We start from the raw sequence: 13,202 nt of genomic DNA, 5'->3' as shown, positions 1-13,202 counted from the left end.
TCTGGTGGCCTGGCAAATAATGTTAAGGTTATGCGAGGACACAGCAAGCTTTTCCCTCACACACTGTGTTCTGGCAAGAGATTGCCAACAAGAACAAACTGACAGATTCCAGGTCACTGGTCAAACCTCCAAAACACAACCCTTGAGGTCAGCTCCATCCCCGTCCACATCCCAGAACCAACGTGAGGAGCGGGATGGGCTGAGAGTGGGACGCCACATACAGCATTACTACCTTAAAGACCAACAAAGAAGGCAAATATGAGCTTTTGATTGCGCTACCACCATAATTGCTGAATTAAGAAGAAAATTAAGATAATGTACCTGCATTCCATACAGAATCAGGCTAAAAATGACTAGCCATCTTTTAAATTTGAATTCCCTTGCAGGGCTTGACATTCAGATAAATTTGCCATTGGCACACCGGGCCAGTGTCAACTGAAAGCTTCACCATCCTCGTGCTGACATCCACAGTCATTTCTGTTTTTGAAGGGACGTCAAAGCTGTGAGTCTGAACAACATTCAAATGCAGAGAATGGAAAGCCAAACCCCATGTGCCTAAAGTGTCTGACCTACACTATATACCCCTTCAGATTAGTGGATTCAGCTACTTCAACCACACCAGTTGCTGACAGGTGTATAAAATCGAGCACACAGCCATGTAATCTCTGTAGACAAACATTGGCAGTAGAATGGCCTTACTGAAGAGCTCAGTGACTTTCAATGTGGCACCGTCAAAGGATGCCACCTTTCAAAAAAAGTCAGTCGTCCAATTTCTGCCCTGCTGGAGCTGCTATTGTGGAGTGGAAATGTCTGAGAGCAACAACGGCTCAGGAGTGAAGTAGTAGGCCACACAAACTCACAGAGCGGGACCGCCGAGTGTTGAAGCGCATAGCACGTAAAAAATAGTCTGTCCTCGGTTGCAACACTCACTACAGAGCTCCAAACTGCTTCTGGAAGCAACTTCAGCACAATAACTGTCTGTCAGCAGCTTCATGAAATGGGTTGCCATGGCTGAGCAGATGCATACAAGCCTAAGATCTGAAGTGCTGTAAAGCGTGCCGCCATTGGACTCTGGAACAATGGAAACGCGTACTCTGGAGTGGTTTATCACGCTTCACCATCTGGCAGTCAGACGGACGAATCTGGGATTGGTGGATGCCAGGAAAATGCTACCTACCCAAATACATAGTGTCAACTGTAACGTTTGGTGGAGGAAGAATAATGTTCTGGGGCTGTTTTTCATGGTTTGGGCTAGGCCCCTTAGTTTCAGTGAAGGGAAATCTTAACGCTACAGCATAGTGACATTCTAGACGATTCTGTGCTTCCAACTTTATGGCAACAGTTTGGGGAAGGCCCTTTGTTGTTTCAGCATGACAATGCCGCCCTGCACAAAGAAAGGTACATACATGTTTTTTTTGAAAACAGTGTGGAAGAACTTGACTGGCCTGCAAAGAGCCCTGACCTCAACCCCATTGAACACCTTTGGGATGAATTGGAACGCCGACTGCGAGCCAGGCCTAATCGCCCAACAATTAGGGCTCAACCTCAATAATGCTCGTGGCTGAATGGAAACAAGTCCCTGCAGCAATGTTCCAACATCTAGTGGAAAGCCTTTCCAGAAGAAAGGAGGCTGTTATAGCAGCAAAGGGGGAACTAAATCCATATTAATGCCCATGATTTTGGAATTAGTTGTTCGACGAGCAGGTGCCCACATACTTTTGGTCATGTAGTGTACCTTCTTCCTGGCTCTGCCTACACCAACCACCCTTATATTCAACAGGAATGGATTGTTTTGGCCCCTTCACAGTGAAGATGTGCAGAAGGAATGAGAAGAGGTGGAGAATCTTTTCATTTCCAATTACTTGATACTATTTTCACACAATACATCAAGATATCGATGAACAGAAGAACATAATCATATACTGAGAGGATATGTTTGTCACAAAAGATTGGGTTGAGGGAAGGGTTGTTTCAGTGTTGGCCTATGAAAAGAGTTGTGCATTTCTTTAAGGCCGGCACAGTCAGTGAAAGGCTCTGTGGGTTCTCCATAGTTCACATGGCAAACTCTCAAAAACCGGTTGTCCCCCCTGCCCCTGTGATGCCTTAAGCAGAGGCCAGTGTTGACACAGTGCTGGCCAATCTAATTTTGATTGTCAGGAGCAGGGAACAGCAATCCCCCCTCCACCCCCCGAGATCATCAAGTTCATCCCCCCCCCACCCCTAGAACAATATTCAGCCATTCCTGGGCCTCACGGAGTGAGCTCACTGGAGTTAATCTCTCAGGCCTCTCTATCCTCCCTCTCTTGCTCTCCCTCTTCCTCGCTCTCTTTCTTTCTCTATTCACAAAGCCATTCTAGAACAGCTTGAATTAGTGACAGTTATTATTCAGACTAATGAGTAAAAAATCAGAGGCTACAATAGTGGACCATGGCATGTAGCTAAGTGCATTCATAAATCTATCATTCTATCAACTAAATGCAAAGACGAGGGGAAAATGAACCAGTCAGAGCTGAGATGACGAGTCTAACACTTTTCGTATGATGTCACTTTTTCCACAAATCACAAAATTGCCCACAGAAACACTCAAATACGAAAGCTTTCAGACATTGCTATTTCTGATTAATAGAAACCGACAAAGAACTCTCGAACATCTCTGTACCTTGACATCACCCACTGGGCAAAAACTGGTTAAATCAATGTTGTTTCCACATAATTGCAACCCCCCAAAATCTATGTGATGACGTTGAATCAACGTGGAAAATTTATTTGGATTTGCAAAAAGTAAATAAAAAGTAAGTTTACTTTAAAAAAAAAATACATTTAAAAAAATCCAATTATCTTTTTTTGATTTCACATTGAATTCACATTAGTTGAAAACTCTAATATTACTAATAGTTGTACTACTCTACATAGCATTTTAGTTACCATTTATACACACTGCATATTTATTTATATACTGGATTCTTGACATAGCTCACTGTAATATATATTTGCTGAGCAATTAGTGGTTTTTGAGGTCGGTTCGGTTTCGATTATTATAATTATTTTAATGAAATACACGATGCATTATGTGAGTTGAATGATTTAACACAGAATAAAACAATGAATAAAGGTCCCATGATGGCAGTGACCATTACCTTTTATCACTTATTAACCATCATTTATTCACATTACTTTAATCAAATTTCAGTTGTGTATCTTTGTTTTATTTGACTACTATTATTTAATTCCAAGTCATCACCTCATCTCTATAGAGCTGCTGCCGTATACTGTCTGACAAAATCACTATTTTAGTAGTTCTTTAAAATAAATAAGGCATATTTTTATGACTGCTGAATGCCAACTATTGTTCACTTAGATCATGTATTTTCAGGAAGAGATACCTTCACGAAGCAACTGCTCTCTATCCCTCTCAATAGTGCAAATCCCCATTCAAATCCCTCAGTTTAAGATTGAGATGTGTATTTTTTGCATGGGCTGCGTCTCAATCAACCGCATCCAACCAATGTTGGCCTTCTGAAAATCGGTAGCGTCCAAATGCTTTGGCTTACAAACCAATATGACCACTCTATAGATAGAGGACTCGTCTGAAGGTAACCCATACAAACTAATGGAAGTATGGAGGTAGTTTTGCACCAACAAAAATAAGGGGTTAAATGTGTCAAAAAATATATACATTTCCTGAGCTTTCTTATATCTCCTAGATATAGGACACTTCAAAACCTTATTCAGTTGGGTTAATTTTTTTACTGTATTTTCCACCAATTTATGAATGTGTTATTCAATGCGTTTCAATGGGCAGTAGTAGTAAAGGCCAAATTAAATATTGTTTCGAATATATATATATTTTTTATACCTAAGGGGTCATATAAAAATCAAAAAGCTAAATGATCCATGGTATGACCATCTTAAAACAATTCCATATGTTAGCTTAGTTTCCCCCCAACAGCTTAAGACTGAGGTTTAAAATAGCACTACTAATATTATTTCCTGCTGTATGTATACATATATATATATCAATTCTAGTATATCTTGTGTGAATTAATTGGGTGTAGATGCATATAGATTGCATTTGGATTACTGTTACGGTGCTATTTGGGTTGTTAATTGGATTCGTTTCGACATTTCTTTATTTCTTGTTCTTAGTTTAAGTTGATTATTTGTGTACACCTGTTTGACATTTTACTGCATTATTAGGAGCTAGTAACATAAGCATTTTACTGCATTTTTAGGAGCTAGTAACATAAGCATTTTACTGCATTATTAGGAGCTAGTAACATAAGCATTTTGCTGCACCCGCTATAACATCTGCTAAACTGTGTAAGCGGCTAATAAACTTTGTTTTGAACTCAACCAAATGTAAATCAAAACTAGATGTTGAACTGACGTCTGTGCCCCTATTCTGAGGGACATTACATTATGTGACATGTCAAGAAGCCTTCTTTATTTTCCCAGATATGTATGGCCAGATTGGACAGATGGCCCTCTATACTTCTATTCAAAAGTGTGTGCGTACATTTGAGTGTGGTTCCATACACTTTGTGGGGGGGGAAAGGGCCCATTGCTATTATAATTCCAGATTCAAATGCAGATAGAGCTGAAAGTCCAGCCAAGCCTCCTCCTTAAAAATCACACATGTAAATGATGGTCCTTCAAATGAGTAGACAAATGCCTGGTCTATGTGTGGAGAATGATAAATGACCAAAGCTGGGGATTCAGTTATTCACTCATTCATTCTTAGGACCGATAAATTAAATTTGGCTCATTGCTTTTCTTCAATTCAAATTAAAGTATGCATGATGTGGTAATGCAGAAAACGGCTCCTCAATTGTCTTTTGTGGAATGCAGGGTAGGGAGAGGGGGGCACAGCGTAGTGATTGCCGGCCATCACATATGGGGGAAGTCATCGTGTCACCCCACTCAAATTCAAACCGTTGCAGATATAAAAAGATTTCAGCAATGATTTAGGTGCTGGTGGGAGCCTTTGACAGCATAGCAGTGACAGTGAGTGGCTGGCTTTGCGGTGTAATAGGCACTAGTGTTCCACTGTATCCTGATATTTCTGTACTTTTTCAATACTATAACATGAAAAACGGTTCAGTACTAGATTGAGAGATTATGAAATCAGTGCAGTCTATGTCCCCTTATAGCGTGAGTGCACCGTGCTTGCTCCACTTACTCATTGCTAGCTCTAGCCTGTCCTGGGGAACAACTGCACTCACTGGGAGTCTGGGATGCATCATGTTAGCTCCCCACTGCACAGAAATGAACACACTTGAATAATGCAACACGGCATGTAGAAATGATGCAGCTGTTAATTACTTTTTGCAAAACAATGCCCATTGCAGGCCAGGACACTTTACAATGCAAGAAGATAGCTTTGTAGGCTAACTTTCGTTGCTAGCTTACACCTGAAGCTAACATCAAGTCACTACCCTAGTACTTTGTTCGTGATAAATTACTTATTTTACGCAAACTATAATGCAAAATATGTTGATTTCAAGCTGAAAAACCATACACCAAAACCATAGTCATTGCCAAAAATGATACGTCTCTCCTGTCTCCATCACTGTGTGTGGGAATGACGTCATTAGGTCTTGAGATGCTTCTTCTATGCAAATGTGTTGACCAGTACAATAAGTCCCAAATGGAAAGGAAACGGATTGTTTTTCAGCTCTCGCCCCATGAAATCAGCAAAAACAAGCTCAACTCAATGCATGCACACACTCTTAGAATATGCAACCTCAGTAAATGGGTACACAGAAGAGAAATGGAGAGCAGAGGATAAGGGGGGTGTGGGGGATACAGTTTTGAACTCTAGGCTTGTTTACACAATTTCTATAACAGCCACCCACCATGCATTCTAATTGGTGAGTTGTTGATTAATCAGGCTGGTGATTTTATGCTCACTCACGATTTTAAGTTACAAGACCAGAGATTTTTAAAATTGTGTATATAATGTAAACAGTTAGTCAAACATATTTGCTTCTAAATACGGGTAGATATGGTTTGTATGACTTAAAGGAATAATCCACTCAAAACTACAAATCCCCCTTTTTTGGGCAATTTCAGCACTATAATAAGTTAGGAAGCAACATGTGAAAATTGTGGAAATCTGCGGTGCTCAAGTTGACTACAAAACCCACAATGCAATGCTCCCCCTAGAAAGACTGGCTGGGTAGCAAGGTAGCTAGCTAGAGAACGTAACACACAATAATACAAAAGTCAATATCAGCATGTGAAGTATTTAGCTAGCTGTAAAATTCCTGAAACATATGGCATTATCTGACTATGTTCAACCTGGTAGAGATTGGGTTTCTAGCTCAAAGCTGTGTGAGCCAAGTTGTTATGGCAACGCGCAAGGGCCCTGCGAGCCTGCAAGATTGAAGACAAGAGGAGAAAACTGCTTTGCGCAATGGTAGTTGAAGGAAGAAAGGATATTAACATTTGAACAAAATATACACTTTGTCGTAACGATTTAGACAGATGGATGGGTGGCGCAGCATTCTAAGGCACTGCATTTCAGTGCTAGAGGTGTCACTACTACAGACACCCTGGTTCAAATCCAGGCTGTATCACAACCAGCCGTGATTGGGAGTCCAATAGGGCGGCGCGCAATTGGCCCTGCGTCGTCCGGGTTTGGCTGGTGTAGGCCGTCATTGTAAATAAGAATTTGTTCTTAACTGACTTGCCTAGTTAAATAAAGGTTACATGTGTTCAAGACAAAAATACGTAGTGTAGTGGTTTCGGATTTTCTGGAAACCCGACTTGCCATGGATAAAAATATAGATTTTTATGTCGCTGCTTCCCACTCCACTGACTACATAGTAGCTTGCTCAGTTATTTATTTGACCTTTATTTAACCAGACAAGTCAGTTAAGAACAAATTCTTATTTTCAATGACGGCCTCGGAACAGTGGGTTAACTGCCTGTTTAGGGACAGAACGACAGATTTGTACCTTGTCAGCTCGGGGGTTTGAACTTCCAACCTTCCGATTACTAGCTCTAACCACTAGGTTCCCCTGCCGCTTTGATTGGCGATGACGCCTTTGTCTGGTGTAGCTTACATAAAAATGTAATGTTGTACACAAAGGACATGGTTCAAATGTTAGAACTATTGAATTCCATGCCTTACTAGGCTATTAGAGTTTCTCCTGTACTTTTGCATACTTCTTATGCAGTAGTTCTGAAAGTAGTACGCACGGTAGTACGTAGGGACTGTAGTACGCACGGTCCACAAAAATTGCATACTATTTCACATATAGTACCGGTCAAGTTATAGAACACCTACTCATTCAAGGGTTTTTCTTTATTAAAAAAATAACTATTTTCTACATTGTAGAATAATAGTGAAGACATCAAAACCATGTAGTAACCAAAAAAGTTAAACAAAATCAACATTTATTTTATATTTCAGATTCTTCAAATAGCCACCCTTTGCCTTGATGACAGCTTTGCACACTGTTGGCATTGTCTCAACCAGTTTCATGAGGTAGTCACCTGGAATGCATTTCAATTAACAGATGTGACTTCTCAATGAGATTCAGTGCCCTAGACTGCTGCGCCACTCAGGAGCCATTTACAGATCCTTCAGGAAGTGTTCACATCCCTTGACTTTTTCCACAATTTGGTGTGTTACAGCCTGATTTTAAAATGTATTAAATATAGATTTTTTTGGGTCACTGGCCTACACATAATACCCAATAATGTCAAAGTGGAATGTTTTTGTATTTTTTTTTTTACAAATTAATAAAACAAATGAAGACTACATTTCTCGAGTCAATAAGTAAGTATTCACCCCCTTTGTTATGGCAAGTCTAAATAAAATCAGGAGTAAACATTTGCCTAACAAATCACATAATTAATACGCTGCATGGACTCTGTGTGCAATAATACTGCTTAACATTATTTAATGGGCACATTTTGCACAATACATGTGTGGAAAGCCTGACTTTTAAAAAAAGACACAGAATAATAATAATAGTTATTTAGCTAGCATTGGAAAGATACATATTTTAAGCTTCTTTACTCTATGTTTTATAATTGGCACTATTCACAATATACTGCTATCCTTCAATCAATGTAAGATCACTAATAGATAGATTAGGCTGCGTAATATACAGGTTCTATAAACCTAATATAATTTCATGGAGATTTAGTTCAGTCTAACTAACCTAAACTTTGTGAGAAGCACTAACTGCTGTAAGTTTAACACAAAAGCGACACTGTATATAAAAAAGCATGATCCCATATTGCCTATGTAAGTTGGACATCACAGAAAAAAATTGTATCCACAAATCATTAAGGGGGAGAGCAATAAAAAATGAAGACGTGAAAATGTGTTTTGGCCATCCCACCCACATTCCCAAAACATGCAAGGCCTCTCTACAAGCTCAACTGCAGATTGTCAAAACTAATCTTGACATTACTGGGAACAAATCTATCCCCAAAGATCAAAAGGTGAAAGGTCAGGAATACTCTGACAGGGATAGAGGGAGGTCACAAAAACAGCACCCATTCCTTTAAAAAAAAAAGGGGGGAGGGGAGGAAATACTACAAAACAAACAAATTACTTAAAACTGTTGTGAACCTAGCTACCTTATATATTAAATGTACAAATATTAAAAATAAATAAAATAAACGTATGGACAGGGTGCAAATGTAAAATGGCGCCGACAGATATGGCAGCTCGGCTTCTAGCTCCTAAGCAACTTTGCCCAGAATTTGTTATTACATACAGCTGGAAAGAACTTTTGGATATCAAAGCGTTGGTAACTAGGAATACGACTTTCTCGAATTGGATCCTTTGTTCGTACCCCCCAGGGCAATTGAACTTATTCCAGAGGCTGCTCCAAAACACCGCTGGCGGAGAAGAGGTATTCAGAGTGGACTTCCAGTCGAACTTCCGAGTATATTACTCGCTAATGTTCAGTCTCTGGATAATAAATTAGACGAGCTCAGGGAGAGGATCTCCCAGAGAGACATCAGGGATTGTAACATACTCTGTTTTACAGAAACATGGCTCTCTCAGGATACACTGTCCCCGTCCATACAGCCAGCGGGGTTCTCAGTACATCGGTCAGACAGGAATGAAGAACTCTCCGGGAAGAAGAAAGGCGGGGGTGTATGTTTCATGATTAGCTTTGAAATGCCTACAAGGCCCTCCCCCGCCCTCCCTTCAGAAAATCTGATCACGACTCCATTTTGCTCCTCCCTTCCTATAGACACAAAGTCAAACAGGAAGTACCTGTGCTAAAGGTCTATACAACACTGGTCTGACCTAACGGTATCCATGTTTCTAGATTGTTTTTCTCATGCGGACTGGGATATGTTCTGAGTAGCCTTTGAGAATAACAACGAATACGGTGACTGAGTTCATCAGGAAGTGTATAGTATATTTTGTACACACTGACTATTAAAACCTACAGCACTTGCACAAAACTGAAAGTGTGAACCACTGCATTTAACCATGGCAAAGTGACTGGGAATATGGCCTAATACAAACATTGTAGTTATTCCCTCCTAAGGCAATCAAACAGACAAAAGTACAGAGACAAAGTGGAGTCGCAATTCAACAACTCAGACACCAAAGGGAAAACCAGCCATGTCGTAGACACCGACGTCTTGCTCCTGGACTGTTAAGCTAAACACCTTCTTCACCTGCTTTGAGGATAACACAGTGCCACTGACGTGGCTCGCTACCAAGGACTGTAAGCTCGCCTTCTCCGTGGCCGACGTGAGTAAGACATTTAAGCTTGTTAACCCTCGCAAGGCTGCCGGCCCATACGGCATCCCTAGCCGCATCCTCAGAGCATGCACAGACCAGCTGGCTGGAGTGTTTACAGACATATATAATCTCTTCCTATCACAGTCTGCTGTCACCACTTGCTTCAAGATGGCCACCATTGTTCCTTTACCCAAGAAAGCAAAGGTGACACAACTAAATGACTATCGCCCTGTAGCACCCACGTCTGTCATCTGAAGTGCTTTGAGAGGCTAGTTAAGGATCATATCACCTCTACCTTACCTGACACCCTAGACCCACTTCAATTTGCTTACCGCCCAAATAGATCCACAGACGACGCAATCGCCATCCACACTGCCCTATCCCATCTGGACAAGAGGAATACCTATGTAAAAATGCTGTTCATTGACTATAGCTCAGACTTCAACACCATATTACCCTCCAAGCTCATCATTGAACTCTGGGCCCTGGGTCTGAAACCCGCACTGTGCAACTGGGTCCTGGACTTCATGACGGACCACCTCCAGCTGGTGAGGGTAGGAAACAACACCACCACTTCGCTGATCCTCAACACAGGGACCGCAGAAGGGTATGTGCTTATCTTAGCCTGTACTCAATGTTCACCCACGCACGCCTCCAAATCAATCAAGTTTGCAGAAACAACAGTAGTAGGTCTGATTACCAATAATGATGAGACAGGTAGGAGGTCAGGACCCTGGGAGAGTGGTGCCAGGAAAATAACCTCTCACTCAACGTCAACAAAATACAGGAGCTGATTGTGGACTTCAGGAAACAGCAGAGGGAGGACGCCCCTATCCACATCGACGGGAACGCAGTGGAGAAGGTGGAAAGCTTCAAGTACACATCACTGATGATCTGAAATGAAGAAATTTGGCTTGGCCCAGAAAACCCTAAGTTACTTTTACAGATGCACAATTGAGAGCATCCTGTTGGGCTGTATCACCACCTGGTACGGCAACTGCACCGCCCACAGCCGGAGGGCTCTCCAGAGGGTGGTAAGGTCTGCCCAATGCATCACCAGGGGCAAACTACCCACCTTCCAGGACACCTACAGGGCCCAATGTCGCAGGAAGGCCAAAAAGATAATCAAGGATATCAACCCAAGCCACTGCCTGTTCACCTCCCTACCATCCAGAAGGCGTGGTCAGTACAGGTGCATTAAAGCGGAGACCGAGAGACTGAAAAACAGCTTCTATCTCATGGCCATCAGACTGTTAAATAGCCATCACTAGCCGGCTTCCACCCGGTTACGCAACCCTGCACCTTAGAGGTTGCTGCCCTATAAACATAGACTTGGAATCACTGGCCACATTAATAATGGAACACTAGTTACTTTAATAATTATGTTTAAATTATGTTTACATACTACTTTACTCATCTCATACAGTGGGGCAAAAAAGTATTTAGTCAGCCACCAATTGTGCAAGTTCTCCCACTTAAAAAGATGAGAGAGGCCTGTAATTTTCATCATAGGAACACTTCAACTATGACAGAAAAAATGAGAAAAAAAATCCAGAAAAATCACATGGTAGGATTTTTAATGAATTTATTTGCAAACTATGGTGGAAAATAAGTATTTGGTCAATAACAAAAGTTTATCTCAATACTTTGTTATATACCCTTTGTTGGTAATGACAGAGGTCAAACGTTTTCTGTAAGTCTTCACAAGGTTTTCACACACTGTTGCTGGTATTTTGGCCCATTCCTCCATGCAGATCTCCTCTAGAGCATTGATGTTTTGGGGCTGTTGCTGGGCAACAGACTTTCAACTCCCTCCAAAGATTTTCTATGGGGTTGAGATCTGGAGACTGGCTAGGCCACTCCAGGACCTTGAAATGCTTGTTACGAAGCCACTCCTTCGTTGCCCGGGCGGTGCGTTTGGGATCATTGTCATGCTGAAAGACCCAGCCACGTTTCATCTTCAATGCCCTTGCTGATGTAAGGAGGTTTTCACTCAAAATCTCACGATACATGGTCCCATTGATTCTTACCTTTACACGGATCAGTCGTCCTGGTCCCTTTGCAGAAAAACAGCCCCAAAGCATGATGTTTCCACCCCCATGCTTCACAGTAGATATGGTGTTCTTTGGATGCAACTCAGCATTCTGTGTCCTCCCTCTTTGGAGGGAGTTGAAAGTCCCAAAACATCACTGCTCTAGAGGAGATCTGCATGGAGGAATGGGCCAAAATACCAGCAACAGTGTGTGAAAACCTTGTGAAGACTTACAGAAAACGTTTGACCTCTGTCATTACCAACAAAGGGTATATAACAAAGTATTGAGATAAACTTTTGTTATTGACCAAATACTTATTTTCCACCATAATTTTCAAATAAATTCATTAAGAATCATACAATGTGATTTTCTGGATTTTTTTTCTTCTCATTTTGTCTGTCTTAGTTGAAGTGTACCTATGATTTAAGTGGGAGAACTTGCACAATTGGTGGCTGACTAAATACTTTTTGCCCCACTGTATATGCTGTAGTAAAAGCTAGCCAAAGTGCCATTTTACTGGTTGAAGTTTAACTGTTTTTTTTTGCAGTATAATTCAGTTGATTTGCAATGATGACAAACATTACATTAAGCAGGACATTCAAATTAGCCTTAAAATCCTATTACAATCCAAAAGTAGTGTGAAAATGAATTCATAAGCAACATTCAAAAACAGGCTTTTGCTGCCGTTCTATAAGAACTCCCCCTTGTTCTGCCACCAACTTGCGCGCATCGTCATCGCGCAGCAATGTTTGTAAACACAGAAAGGGGTCTATGTCTTCTTGGTTAGCAACTCCAGTGTCGATTTGGCCTTGTGTTTTATGTTATTGTCCTGCTGAAAGGTGAATTTGTCTCCCAGTGTCTGTTGGAAAGCAGACTGAACCAGGTTTTCCTCTAGGATTTTGCCTGTGCTTAGCTCTATTCCGTTTATCTTTATCCTAAAAAACTCCCTAGTCCTTGCCGATGACAAGAATACCCATAACATGATGCAAGCCACCACCATTTGCCCCAAACATAACACTGTGTATTCAGGACAAACATTTAACTTTTTACTCTGCCATTTATGTTAGTATTGTGGAGTAACTACAATGTTGTTGATCCATCCTCAGTTTTCTCCTATCACAGCCATTAAACTTTGTAACCATTTAAAAATCACCATTGGCCTCATGGTGAAATCACCAAGTGGTTTCCTTCCTCTTCGGCAATTGATTTAGGAAGGGCGCCTGTATCTTTGTAGTGACTGGGTATATTGATACACCATCCGAAATGTAAAATGGATAATTACACCATGCTCAAAGGGCTTTTTTTTTTACCCATCTACCTATAGGTTTCCTTCTTTGCAAACCATAGGAAAACCTCCCTGGTCTTTGTGGTCGAATCTGGTTTGATATTCACTGCTCGACAGAGGGACCTTACAGAGAATTGTATGTGGGGTGTACATAGAT

General features: G+C 41.1%; 1 protein-coding gene across 2 annotated transcripts in view; it reads right to left on the bottom strand.

Annotated features, from left to right (window-relative positions):
- Positions 1-13,202, bottom strand: part of sarnp (SAP domain containing ribonucleoprotein) — a 58,570-nt gene that overhangs the window by 2,155 nt on the left and 43,213 nt on the right. The window lies entirely within an intron of this gene.

Source organism: Oncorhynchus keta, chromosome 10 (assembly GCF_023373465.1).
Source record: "Oncorhynchus keta strain PuntledgeMale-10-30-2019 chromosome 10, Oket_V2, whole genome shotgun sequence".
Lineage (NCBI taxonomy): Eukaryota > Metazoa > Chordata > Actinopteri > Salmoniformes > Salmonidae > Oncorhynchus > Oncorhynchus keta.
This window is presented reverse-complemented; position numbering and strand designations above follow the sequence as displayed.